We start from the raw sequence: 11,043 nt of genomic DNA, 5'->3' as shown, positions 1-11,043 counted from the left end.
AAAGGGTGGTCATTATTTAAAAAAAAAATGAACAAACCACAAAAGCCATAAATGCAATTTACTCGGTATATAATAAGCGTTGACTACATTAACATAGGGATACATTCTTGATTCTTCAACAATCATGACATTAAATTTTTTGGGGAGTCTTGTATAATTTATAAATTCTTCAATAATGTTATACGTTTATTGTATCCTCTACTCCCATCTCCATTTATTATTACAGGCCATTCAAGTTTACATAGTGTAATTTATAAACAAGATATGTTTTAAATACTAAACATTATTGCTCACTTTTTGAGTAAATTACATTCCCCGTCTTTTAGGTATATCAACTTGCATATTTTGACTAACGGAACGTCCACTTGTGTTGTTCAGTAAAGACATGTGTCTCGGGTGAGATCAAAACCGTTTCTTTACATAATGGAAATAAGACACTACGTATTATATGATGTATTTCATAAATTACAATACTAAATGTTTAGTTTGTTTACTTTGAGATTAATATATAAATTTCATTAAACACTGGTAATGTAAACTAAACTACGTATCAAAAAATTGTTTTAAATTCTATAAATAAAATTCTTGGTTAACGACACCAACTATTTATTTGAAGTTACTTTACGTTTGTAAATGAAAAGTACAAAAAAACCTTTAATATGTTAAATGAATGACCGGAATTTTAGACATCATAATCTCCATGGTTACAGTAGATACCGATTCTTGGATCACGTGATATAGATGACGGACTCTTATTTATAAAGCAACTCACAAATCACAACATATATAGGATAATAAAATATATACATAATAACAAAAAAAATCATTTATGTTTGACTGTGCTTTCAATGGACATTCTTTAACAAAAGAAATGACAGAAAACACACTTGATGTTTCAAATCCTTTTCACGTTAAGTCCTTTAGCACTAACCTCGTTTTTTTTCTTGTTAAATATGGTAATCTGCAAGACACATGAGGTTAGTTTCGTAAATTCATACATTTTTTTAAATAATTATGATAAAAACATCTCTCTCTTTCTCTCATCCCATCTCTCCTTCCACGATACTCTCTCTCTCTCTCTCTCTCTCTCGTCTGATCCCTGTCAGCCAAAATCACCACTACCGGTGACAAATTTCTTGCGGCCGACGAAGACAACCATCGTCCACACCACTATGGACCGTGTCTTTATCGTAAAAAAATGGCAGAAAACACACTCAATGTTTCAAATCTCTTTCACGTTAAGTCCTTTAGCACTAACCCCTTTAATTTAATGCAACGAAGCAAAATTCAAGATGGGAAGCTAGCCCTAATCGAATGGATTGGACTTTTCAGATATGAGACTAGCCCTAATCGATTGGATTGGGCTTTAAGCGGTGGATTGCGGTGGTCCGGTGGTAGTGCGGTGCAAGTGCGATGGTTGGAGAGAGAGAGAGATAGAGAGGGGGATGAGAGAGAGAGAGATTGTTTTTTATTTTAAAAAAATCTTTATACTTTTATTTTAATTATTAAAAAAATGTATGAATTTACGAAACTACCCTCACGTGCCTTGTACATGACTAAATTTAACGAGAAAAATTAATGAGTTAGTGCTAAAGGGCTTAACGTGAAAGGGATTTGAATCATCGAGTATGTTTTCAGCCATTTTTTTTTGTTAAATGACGTTCATTGAAAAATGTTTATATATAAATGACGTCTTTTGCTATTATGTCTATAATATAAGAAAACAAATAAGTTGAGAGGCCTTTAAATTACCAACAGGTTGAAAGGTTTTAGGTTCAGGTCTTACAATCAACGAAAATTTGTCGTTAAAAAAAGAAAGAAATTAAAGAAAAAGAAAAATAAGTTAACATTCTCAATCCTGGTCACAATAGTAAATGCCATTGAAAGAAAAATTACAATAATAAATTACCTAACTTACATGGAACATAATAAGATTTAACATTGAATGTTATTGCTTTTCCACCTAAAAATTACAATAATAAATTACCTTAAATGAAACATAATATGATTCAACATTGACTCATATTAAAACTCCTGATGCAATATTATTGTCATATCTCATGATGTTGTTGATATCATAATATCTATTAAATTTATTAGTTTATATATATAAGATTATCATCATCATCTGTAATAAAATACTACTAAATTTTCATAACATATTGGCCACCTAAACATTGATCATATCAGTGAGACTAAACAAACAGATATAACACCAACTGCTTGTTTTTCACGAGGAATAGAATATCTAATAACTACATAACATAAAAACCAATCCAAATATATATCATATCATATTATAATAATAATAATAATAATAATAATAATAATATAATAATAAATGAACATGGACGGAGATACTTTACAGATCTATAAATCTTCATCCCAATTATCTCTCATGACTCATCCACACCATTATTCTTCACCTTTTCGTCACAGGTCCTTTTTCTTCTCATTATTATTATTAGTATTATTATTATGTGTTCTGATTTATATTATTGTAAAGTTGTTATGATTTTAATCCCTTTTGTTTCTAGTATATATCTGTTTCTGTAACAATCAATTTATGTTAATATTGTCTAAATGTACTTTGTGCAGAAACTGGTGAGACGGAAAGATGACGTGGCACGCCATCTTTCTGTGTTGTTGTTGTTGTATGTTACACATGCTTTTGTTGGTAACTGGTGGTAATAGTTACAGTTATCCAAAGAATATTAACATATGGCCTATGCCTGAATCAGTAGAGTTTGGTAACACAACTGTTGTAATAAGCAAGGACTTTAACCTCAAGGTTGATGGAACTAGCAAGTACAAGGACAAATCTGGCATTTTGAAAGATGGGTTCACTAGGTTACTTGATGTTCTTACATCAAATAATGTTATTGAATACAACTTTGGAAAAGTGGATCAGTCTCTCATTTTACAGGGGATCCATGTCGTTATCTTGTCCGAAGACGGTCGGGTAATTGTTTATTCTTGTTTACGTATTCGGCTATTCGTTTATGGATAATTTGATATGGTTATGTTAAGTGCAGTTGCAATATGGTGTAGATGAGTCTTACAAGTTGAATATTAATCCCAAAGGGAATCCAAATTATGCATATATTGAGGTTGGTGTGATTGATAATTTCATATTAATGTTTGTATAAAGTTTGTTGATTTAATTGGATGAATATTTATGCACGCAGTTACTGTCTATGGAGCTCTACATGCCCTGCAGGTTACTTGTTTTGTTAATACACTTTTAGAAGGATTTAATGTGTTTGATTTATTGATTGTTTCGATAATAATAATGTGACAGACTTTCAGTCAATTGTGCCATTTTAACCTTAACTCAAGAAAGCTTATAGTTAACCAGACACCACTAACCATTACCGATCGACCACGTGTCTCATACCGAGGCTTCTAACTGGTAAGATGTTTCTTTATTTTTATTAATATTTGATACGATGAATTCATTGAGTTTATACTGACAATGTTGCAGATACGGCCCGTCATTATCAGCCCTTGCCAATGATTAAAAAAGTTATTGATTCTATGGCTTATGCAAAGCTGGTAAGTCTTAACTTATAAAGTACAAACAGGTTTTGAGAATTAGTAAGAAAACATGATTTATGAACTTTTTTATTTGATTAAATGCAGAATGTTCTGCATTGGCACATTGTCGATGAACAATCTTTCCCATTAGAGATCCCTTCATTCCCAAAACTATGGAATGGTGCTTATTCCAGACCCGAACGCTACACAGTGGCTGCTGCAGCCGAAATTGTTAGGCAAGTAGATTATTATTCTGATTTGCATAAGTTGGAGTGCATATTTCTCTAATATGTATTTTTTTTGTTTTTTGTTATGTTTTGCAGTTATGCCCAAAGAAGGGGGATTAACGTGCTTGCTGAGCTTGATGTTCCTGGACATGCTCGTTCCTGGTAATCCTTATATTAAAATATAGTAGTCCATTTTTATGTTCGTTAAGGTTTTATTATGATTTAATTAGATGGCAAACCTAACATATAACGTGATTAGGGGCGTTGGTTACCCTGCATTATGGCCATCGAAGACATGTCAGGAGCCACTTGATGTCAGCAACGATTTCACGTTTAAATTGATAGACGGAGTTCTCTCAGGTGCACCCGCTCTCCTTACTCTTGTATGGAAGCTAGACAATTAACTGATTAGTTATTTTTTCTTGTTTCAGATTTCAGTAAGATTTTTAAGTACAAGTTTGTTCATTTGGGAGGTGATGAAGTTGACACCAGTAAGTTACTGATTTTCAAGAATTTGAATTTAAATTCCAAATTGACAAAATTTTATTTTTTAACACCGTGTTTATTATCTCAGGCTGTTGGGTCTTAACGCCTCGTATAAGAAACTGGTAAATAATCTGAAGTTATTTTCATCTTTTTTACCATCTGAAAATTGCAAATGAAAATAGTCAAATACTTGAACTAACCTTTTGCATTGCAGGATGAAACAAAAGGGTCTAAACGAGTCTACCGCTTACGAGTATTTTGTCCTAAAGGCACAAAAGATAGCTTTGTCTCACGGTTATGAAGTAATAAACTGGTGAGTCTTATGTTCTTTTCTTACGTCGATAGTCAAAATTTGATTTTTGTATTATTTTACAGGGAGGAAACCTTCAACCATTTTGGTAACAAATTGGACAAAAGACAGTGGTTCATAACTGGTATGTGTCTTAAACGGTTAAACTTATATAGTTACAAACTGTTGAGATTTATTTGTTGTCGTTCTGTTAATAGGCTCGGTGGTGGTGTTGCTGAGCAAGTTGTTAAAGCGGGATTAAGGTGCATTGTAAGCAACCAAGACAAGTGGTACCTTGATCACTTGGATAATGATTGGGAAATGGTTTATATGAACGAACCGCTTGTAAACATTACAATACCAGAGCAACAAAAGTTAGTTATTGGTGGTGAAGTATGCGCGTGGGGTGAAAGAATTGACGGGTCGGACATTGAACAGACCATATGGCCACGTGCTGCAGCAGCTGCAGGTAACTGAACTTTATTATACATCACATACTTACAAATGTTTTGTTATTAACATTTTTATATTTATTTTGTTTGATGATTAAAGAGAGGTTGTGGACGGCTCCCGACAAACTTGCTAAAAACCCGAGTGATGCGACTTCAAGGATATCAAATTTTAGGTGTTTATTGAACCAAAGAGGAATTGCAGCTGCTCCGATAAGCGTGCCGGGTCGGGCTGCACCACTCGAGCCGGGCTCATGTTACATTCAGTAGTTTGATAAAAGTGGGTTCTTCAATAATTATGGCAAAAATGTCATTTCTGTTGATAATTTGGAATATAAAAGTGGTAACTTATTATGACAAAATGGGTGTTTGAAAACTGTTTCAGTCCTTGCAGTGAAGTTATTTTCTAGATATATTGTCTTCCTTATAATTGGATGGGTCAATTGCTTTCATATTAAAAAAACTTGGTAACAGAATCCATAAAAGAAGTTTTATTTGGACATTTATGCCTTAAAACACATTATACATGAGTGGATGAGAAAAAAACATTAATAAATGATTATGATGTGAGGGTGTAAATGTCAAATTTGATGTGCCAGGTTAAAATGTCAAACACAATCATTTTGTGGATTTATGTTGACCAATTGATGCTGAAATGTCAACGAGGCTGTCACATATTCTTCTTATAAAATAAAGTTTCATGTTTATTTAATCTTTTCCTAACTGACTTTTAGATTATATTATATTATAATTTTTTTCTATAATGCAGAAAACTAGAACTTTTTATTATTACCTTTGTCAAGTAAAATAAAGTAAGTTTAAAAAAGAAGTCACCCTTTTGTAAAGTTGCATAGATTAGTCAAGGAAAAATAAAGTTTAATTTTTTATTTTTTTTTGTATAAAGATAAAATTAAACATGTCTCATATGAGATTAGAATCTATAACCTTTTAATGGTTTAATATTATTAGTTTTGCCAAGTAAAACCATGTTGTTTCTAGTTAATCAATTAATCATTATGGTTATTTATTGTTATTATTGAAGTTATATTTTAAAAATTGCATCCTTTCAATGCAACTAAACAAACGACATTCTGTCATAACATATCCATTAAACACCATCACAACAGGTCTCGTCATACACAACCTAAAAGGACAATTTCACGTTCCATGTTCCTTATCAACCACATGTTTTGCGATGGGAAGTGCCACCATCTTCATTTGCCCCTCCGACTGGGTTTGGCAGATTGCCAGATTGTGATCAAGGTCAGACTTCAACTGTGGTACCATCATTTGGCATGCAATGAAGACCGTTGATTATAAACAACAACCAAACTCAATAAAAAATATATTGATTATATACTTTTAAAAAACCTTTTGTGATTGCCTAAAAGATGTTATTTAATCAAATCAACCGAGTGTATATTTTAGTGTTGTTTCAAAATAATAATGATACAAAGAAGTTTAGTTACTCATAGCGTATAGAAGGAAAACACACAACAAATAAGACATGAACATGATGAAATATCAAAAAATGAAACCATGTATCGTAACCAATCTTCCCAATCTTTAATCTCGGACACACTCCTAAACCGAATGTTTCAATGCTAGCCTCCAAGCTTCATACTTTTCTCCTCCATATGCTTCTAACAGTGGGTTGGAAGGTAAAAGTGTCAAACTCCTAAACTCAACCGTCAATCCTATTTCCTTAATAACCTCACATAGTAAGGTTAGTGACTTCATAGAAACATCCAAATGATTTACAATAAAGTGGCAGGTAAGCGGCCAATAAGTTGCGCCGCAACCCCCTTTTGGATAGCAAACTCAATCCGACTATAAACAAAGTTTTGATTCTTATGGGCTGATACGTTACTATACACAACTTTTTGAACCCTATTCAAAAGTTCCACGACATCCGGAGCTAAGAAACCAAAAGTGTCAAAGGCGAAGGGGATAAACACGTGTTGATTCTCCAAACAAGCTCTCTTGTGTTTAGCAACCTTGCCCGATGCCGCCTTCAATGCTGCCTGGCTTGCTACAAATCCAGTGTCCCTAATCCCAACAAGAGGGGACACTCCTGTGAGGCCGACACAAGCGTGATTTCCCCCTACCCATCCAAAAACAAGAATATCGGCCGGTCGTAATGTAGATCTTCCTTATTGAGGATCCGTAAGAAAGTTTACGGGGGCTTCCTTTTTAGCTGAAATTCTGGCTCGTTTAAGAACATCGCATAGAACATCCCTCACCAAATCATGCCTGTACTTAAACCCAGGCAACTCTTTGCAGTGAACCGCATGCTCGCCAAAAGAATCCAAACAAACCTTACGGCAAACTGAGCACGGCTCATCTACCGGAAACAAATGGATCATTAACCGATACTTCAGGATTGCCCGGTACTCCAAAGCCGACATATGTTGGCCCAATCCTTCAATTGGGAGAACACTTAAGAAATCTTGAGCCCGAGGAGCCCGAAGACACTCAAACACCGCTTTCTGACGAGGGGATAAATCAAACTTCATTTCCAAACTCTTGATGATTCCACTATAAAGGGCACTCGCCAAAGCATGTTGGGCTTTAGGGGGGCAGTGTCTTTATTAGAGAAACCGCTAATGTCAAAATCGGGAAGTGAAATGTGCAACCGATCTATCGCACTCCCATAATCGGAGTCAAACCCATCAATACCACAACCTCGAAGAATGTGGTCTTGCAATTCCCAAGATTGCGCCCTCGAGGCCACAAACGCATAAGTAGAAACGTCTGAAGCAGAACATAAACCCAAACACCAAAACGAGTCGGAAGTGATGCCAACCTCCATTGAAAATCTCCAAAGAATGGACCACCACAAACCACGATGTCCTCAATCGCCCCCCCCCCCCCCCCGAAGGCCATTGTCAAACACAGAAACTGCTTCCCCTACATACACAGGTTGGCATGTTCTGAGACCAAACAACAACTTTCCAACTCCCATACATGAGCGGAGCAAAAGGAGCTCGCATTGAGGGTCCTACAAATGCGGGAGATAGCTCATCAACTCCACAGCTCGCGAAGCCCTTTTCATAGCAAGTTCACTGATGAACCCGGCATCCCGGCTAACGGTTCCCCCGAGGAGTTTCACACCTAGCACCGGTCTTCCAATCTCACAGGGAAACAACCCCTCCTGCACCTTAACCCCATTGCACGACGGCCAAAATACTTCGGTTTTCTTAATATTAAGTTCAAGGCCCAGGCGGGGACCCTCCGACCTGATAATATCTAAAGCTTTAGCAACCTCTTTAGAGTCCCCAATAATTGTACCATCATCTAGGTACCAAGCATGAAAGAGAAGCTTACAGGAACTCTGGACTAGATGAATAAGTTGGTGCAGAACTAAGGCGAAAATAAGAGGTACCAAAGGGTCCCTCTGCTGAACCCCAGTGGTGGACCAAATGTGGCAATCCCCCACATATAGCCTGGCCGGTTGCCCATATAAAAAGTTCACCCATAAGGAAATAGATGGGCATCGGGCTCGAACCTCATTCAGAAGTGCAGTCCTGTCCACCAAGTTGAAGGCATTACAAAAATCAATAGTAAGCATAGCCAATGACCCATCAGAATGGAACTTACTTAAAAACCTGTTCGCGTTATGAAGAACGGCCTCTGCACCACTAGGGACTCCCACCCCAAACTGAAAGTCGCACAGGTATTTAGTAATGTCTTTCCCAACACCCCTCATAGCCACCTTAGATATCAATCTTCTCCAAATGGCACCTACGGCAATGGGTCTAATCCCATTGTCCGGTTTGAGCAACGGTGTGAGAGGAGCCGACGCAATGAACTCTGCCAAAACCCTTGGGCATCTCCCCCCCAAACATAAATTAACCATCGCAGTAGTAGCCTTTAGTAACCCAACAGCAATCGGCGACCCCTCTCCACAAAATGCATCCAAAATATGTTGTGCCCTCAATCCATCTCGTCCGCATGACGTCCCTTTAGGGAAGGATTTAATGCATCCAAGCACACAATCCTCATCAACAACAAGAGGAGGCTCAGAAAGCAATGAAGCAGGCATAACCGGCGGGGGCAAATTGGGATGCTTAGTCACTAACGCTTTCAAAGTGTCATTGCCGAAAGGTGCAACCCCTGAAGAGCATAATACTTTAATGGCGGCAGTGAAATGCCCGTCCGCCACTTTTCGTAAACATTGTTTCACATTGGCGCATACCGCAACATCATCGTGCTTAGCGAGAGGCTCCTGTGACTCGAGTTCACCCCTATAGGTGTGGCAACAAGGGATAAAATAAGCGTATCAAAACCATTCTTAGCACTCCAACTTGCTAGTGCTTGTTGAATACTATGACATTGCAAAGACTTTCTATTACCGGACCTGCGCTCCTGACGTTTTAAAAAAAAAACAAGAAGAATCGGATCATAAACCGAGTGAATGTGTTATGTGTGTATGATCTTTTAAATACATATATGAACATAAAGCAGATAGATGTTTTAAAGAATCGGATCATACCCAAGACCAACTGGGCCTATTTGGGCCTAAAGCAAAATTGAACTTCGAGACCTTGTTTTCCGTAACAAGCAAGTCTAAACCTTCAGGCTTTACCATGCTTGTTTGCTAAATCAATAAATCATAGATACATATTTTAGAAACCCACAAATAAATCCGAACATCTATTTTTTATGTCATGTGATTGAACAAATAAATACACGACAAAATAATTATAGATTGGACTAAATTCAAAATGATAGTCCTAATTATTTATGGTATTTCACACTAGATTGAATGTAATTTGAAGAAACATGATGGGGTGAAATATCTTCATGGTTATGGTCCCATCACTCTTTAAGATTCACAAATCACAAATGCAAGACGTGAAACATTAATTTTTATCGCATGTCAAACGCTAAAATTAGCGAGGGCTTGTAAACGTGAGCCCAAAAGCAAGTAAGACAAGTTAAATTGAACTAAAATACCGGATAAACAATGTATCTAGTTTTAAAAAGTATTTAAATATTTATAAAGATTAAATAAATAGATTCTTTAAAAACCTAAAACCATAAAATGGCTCTTCCAGAGGAGGATGTATATAACTTAGCTACCAAAAATACACCAATGTCTTTTGAAATTAGCGGACTTTGTGTAGCCGTGTAGGTATGGGTGTTCATATTCAATTTGGGCTTGAAGAACTCGAAGTTTGAATCGATCCAATTTCCAACGAATTCTTTCTCTCATGCTTGACTTGTTATCCACTTATATACATAAAAATGGAAATCTATGTTAGAATATCAATTGATAGTTACGTTTTTTTGTTAATATAATGTACAAATAATTGTAAATTGTATTTACATATGACAATTATTGAATTATTGTAGGTTTGCATGAGTCAAATTCTATGAAAATTACTTCACTAGTTTCTCAATTTGGCCTTGTTAGTTGTTACAAACCATTTTGGGCGGTACCAAGCAGGTCTGCTTGATCAACTATTCATGATTATGATGAGGTGGTTTTTGACTAGTGATTACAAATCAGTTATATCATATATGTGGTTGGTGATTAATAATTTAATTATAACCACCAACTTAAAATAGGTGAAGTTATGATTAAATATCATGTTTTTTAATCCATGTCATTTCCACATTTAAGTTAAGTGTCAACCCAACTGAGCTAAATGTTACGCAAACTAATTAAGACTGTCTAGCTAAAAGCTCTAATAAAAACGAGATTAAACAAAATTAAGCGCACATTGGAGCTCATTTTAATAGATGTGGTTTAAGCCCAAACATGACAACACTTGCAAGCCATTGTTTGTATGTGGGACAATTTCATATATATTTCAATAGAAACTTTCTAAATCAATCGTACCCAGATAGAAAAACGTCTAGTTATTACACATGTAAAATGGAATGTCGTCGCACTCACGATACAATTCACATGTTGAAAATGAAATCCAAGTAAGCAAACCATAAAAGTAAAACAAAATGATTTTGAATTTAATAATAATAATAATAATAATAAGACTTCTTATGCAGTTATTACATGCATAGATATAGATATTAATTACATGATGAC

The 11,043-nt window shown here is 35.6% G+C and overlaps 1 pseudogene across 1 annotated transcript; it reads left to right on the top strand.

Annotated features, from left to right (window-relative positions):
- The first annotated feature begins 2,350 nt into the window (after positions 1-2,350).
- LOC143618316 (beta-hexosaminidase 3-like) lies at positions 2,351-5,430 on the top strand (annotated as a pseudogene). The gene is made up of 15 exons (XR_013150985.1): positions 2,351-2,439; positions 2,599-2,962; positions 3,036-3,114; positions 3,189-3,220; positions 3,302-3,419; positions 3,464-3,555; positions 3,643-3,773; positions 3,861-3,926; positions 4,024-4,124; positions 4,196-4,255; positions 4,339-4,372; positions 4,465-4,563; positions 4,626-4,684; positions 4,758-5,008; positions 5,092-5,430. The product of XR_013150985.1 is annotated as a beta-hexosaminidase 3-like (transcript).
- Positions 5,431-11,043: the final 5,613 nt, after the last annotated feature.

The sequence above is a fragment of the Bidens hawaiensis genome, unplaced genomic scaffold, assembly GCF_021521415.1.
Source record: "Bidens hawaiensis isolate Kalapana, Puna unplaced genomic scaffold, B.hawaiensis_p1.1 tig00002338_1, whole genome shotgun sequence".
NCBI classification, from domain to species: domain Eukaryota; kingdom Viridiplantae; phylum Streptophyta; class Magnoliopsida; order Asterales; family Asteraceae; genus Bidens; species Bidens hawaiensis.
The sequence above is the reverse complement of the archived record's forward strand: the minus strand, read 5'-3'. Positions and strand labels throughout refer to the sequence as shown.